Source organism: Protomyctophum bolini, assembly GCF_963924005.1.
Source record: "Protomyctophum bolini genome assembly, chromosome: 10".
In the NCBI taxonomy this organism is placed as follows: Eukaryota; Metazoa; Chordata; class Actinopteri; order Myctophiformes; family Myctophidae; genus Protomyctophum; species Protomyctophum bolini.
Window position 1 is genome coordinate 29,477,340 of NC_137871.1, and position 3,843 is coordinate 29,481,182.

Sequence of the window (3,843 nt, forward strand, 5' to 3'; positions counted from 1 at the left end):
TCCATGAAATGTCTGGCGACAGGAGATTTGATGTCCTTGCGTCTGATGGCACTCATGTGTTCTATGATGCGTGTGCGGACTGCCCTAGATGTTTTGCCTACGTACTGTAGATTACATTTGCATGTGATCATGTAGACTACATTAGAGGAACTACAATTCACAAATTGTCTGATAGTGTATTGTTTGTTAGTAACTGCACTTGTAAATGTGTTCGTTTTCTTGGAGTTTTTACAGGCCACACAATGTAGACAAGGGTAGAAGCCGGTGACTCCATCCAAACGCCCTGTGTGTTGCTGGGGGGGGGGGGGGGGGGGGGGTATTAGTCTGCTTTCACCATAATATGGTCCCAGCTAAGTCCTGCCCTATGCGGGAACTAACTATTTCCGTAGACAACGCCCTGGTAACGTCTGTCCAAACAGCCAGGAATCTTGGTGTTGTCCTGGACAGTCAGCTCTCGTTCAAAACTCACATCACAGCTGTCACTCGATCCTGTAGGTTCACACTCTATAACATACGACGAATTAGACCGTTCCTCACCCAGGAATCAGCCCAGCTCCTAATCCAGACAACAGTCTTGTCAAAACTCGACTATTGTAACTCCCTCCTTACTGGCCTACCAGCATGTGCACTTAAGCCTCTCCAGCTGATCCAAAATGCCGCAGCTCGCTTGGTCTTCAACCAGCCAAAATTCTCACATGTCTCCCCCCTGCTCCGCTCCCTCCACTGGCTCCCGGTCGCTGCCCGCACAGAATACAAAACTCTGATGCTGGCATTCAAAGCAACCAAAGGTATGGCTCCCCCATATCTTGCAAGTATGATCGAACCCTACAAACCCTCCCGCTCACTCAGATCAGCCAACGCAGGGAAGCTGGAAGTACCCTCACTAAAAACGCCAGGACAACGCTCCACACGTACCAAACTCTTCTCCCTTCTGGCTCCAAAACTGTGGAATGCACTTCCCATTGCAGTCAGAACTGCAGCATCACTCCCAATCTTCCGCCATAGTTTGAAAACCTACCTTTTCAGACTCCATCATGGCCCATAGCACTTACCCCACCCCCTTAGATAGCAATTCTGTAGACTTAGATAGCATTTGATACAGACTTATAGTATGTTATGTAAACAGCATAAGTGCATTGTATCTAGTCATAGCACGTCATAGTACATAATGTATATCATAGTAGTATAGATGTATAGCTTATTTCATTATAGATATTCCACTGTTACTTTCTTAGCTTACGCATGTTTCATGATAAATGTTTTTATGTGATGTATTCCCCATGCTTTTTGTTCTTGCTTAATGTAAGTCGCTCTGGATTAAGAGCGTCTGCTAAATGCCTAAATTGTAAATTGTAAATTGTAATGGTTATAGTCTCTGATGCTTTGAGATCTATAATACGAGAAAAGAGGAGTGTCAGTGAACTTTGGCACCTTCAGGGTCAGCTGACAAAACATGCCAGTGTTTCTCTATGATGCTACGTATATCATTTCTCAAAGGATTATAGGTAGTGATGCAGGCACATGAATGTTTCTTTTTAGTCTGTGCAACCTGGTTTGGATTATTCAACTTAGTTAGAGCAGAGTCAAGCCATTTTTTGGGGTACCCTCTATCAACAAGGTTTCTGTACATGATGTCTCTCTCTTTTTCAAAATCTGACTGACTGTTACAGATTCGTTTCAGTCTAAGTAATTGAGAATATGGTAAACCTTTCTTCAAAGCAGGGGGGTGTGCACTGGTGGCATGTAAAAGACTATTCTTGTCTCTGGGTTTGCCACATCTTGGATCCTAAACACAATATAAACAATGGGAGAGGGGTGGCGCCGAGAAAGGCCCTCATTGGCCAAAGGGGGGGCGGTATAGCAATCGTTTGAAAATGAAAACTTTAAACAGGCATAACTCATCATGCCTCATTTGGCCAAAAGCCATGGATCTTGATTACACATGTGCCTTGACTCATGTGGACTGTTACTTTGACCAGTAAGCTCCGCCCTCAGATTTTCCGCCAAGTTTGTACATGGATATTTGTATATAAAAAAAATGTAAATAGTTGCAAGCTGCGATAGCACTTTGAATAAGCATAACTCACTGGTCCAAGTTTCTAGCGAAAATCTAACTAATTCAGCAGCAGTAACATTAGCGTTTTATCACACTCAGTTGATTCTTCATGTCCATATGAGTGAAACGGCCAAACACTGTTCTTATATGAGGTGGTCTAAAATCCCCCTATGGGGATTACAATGCAAATAAAAAGTACATGTGGAACCTGTGGACTTGCACCCTCTACCGATATTGACGTCAGACTTCGGTGCTATATAGGGACATCAGGTAAAAGGTAATTAAGTCTGTCTGTAGATTTCATAAATATCTAACCAATGAAACGCATTAACATGAGCTTGAGGTTAAATATTAAATACATTGGATCCATTGGAGCACATGCTCCTTTTCAACGGCCTAACGGTTTTGGACACACAAGGTTTCTAGCCATCAGCAACGATATACCGTATGGATTGGTCCAGAGAATGATTGTGTATTAAAACTTGGCTGGTGGCGTGGCAGGCAGTGCAGAAGGACATACTGCATGCCTCTATCAGCAGATATGTCAACTCTTGTCTGGATTTCTCACAGCAGTCTGACAGCAGATCGCATTTCGCATTTGCTTTGGAATATAAACATGTTTTCTTTTTCTCTTCCCCTTCTTAACTGTCATTTCTAGTAATATGGTCAGAGTGTACCACAATGTGCAATGTAGGATAACAAGACTATGATAAAGATCTGATGTGTTTTGGGCACGTCATTACCACATTACAACTGAAAACCCAGCGCACACAAGACCGTATCCCCCTTTCTTTCATTCCCACGACACACTGATTTAATCACATCAATCACACTTTTTAATATTCCGTTTTCTGCCACATATATCTGGAAACCAATTTGTAATTTGATAATAGTCCTTGGAATTCACTTAGCTGAGACGATGAGATAACTCAATTTTCTACCTTAATATTGCTTCTTTGCTCACACACAACAGGGTATCGTAAAAGCTCCTCATTGTCTGCATATACAAAACAACCGTTTTCCACAAGCAAAAGTCTAATGAACACAATATTAGATTTGTTGATGTAATGGCTAAATTAGGCAAATGCACGTACTTTCGAATTTACATGCCATGCATAATGACCATTTTCCAAATTACCTCTCATATTGCCATATGAATTATCGCAAGATTTCCATCGCCAAAGATCGTTAACATTTAATAATTTGTGGCATGGTTAAGTTGTAGCATTCCAAAGTGTTCTGAACGCAGAGCATGTCAATCGGCACTAATGAATTATTATGGATGTGAAAGGAAAGATGGTTGTTTATTCCTTCGGGTGACATTTACGCAAATGCCACATATCTGGCCTGCTTCGACTACGAGACATGTGTGATATGTTAATGTGATTTCCGTATCGCTGTACAATTGTCTGGCAAATATCACTAAACAGAACCCTCCTTTTCAATTAAGAGCTTTGCCACAGACTAGGTCCATTGTGAAATTGAGCACAGGCAAATTACTCTGTTTATAACACCCTTTTTAAAAAGGTCATTTGAGTATGGATGTAAAAGTCATAGTGATAGGATCACCTTTTCCCACAGGAAAAAAATTGTTTAGCATTAGAAGCGATACGATAGAGACGTTGTAAATGAATTATTAAAGTTGAAGGAAGGACATCGCAGTATACCTCGTGCAGCTTTAAGCAATACCTTAGCAGTACCCTCAATACCTCCAATGCTGGAACTATATGGTTGCTTTTAACAGCTCGGTTAAATTCCATTTTGCTGAGGTTGAAATGACCACTCCA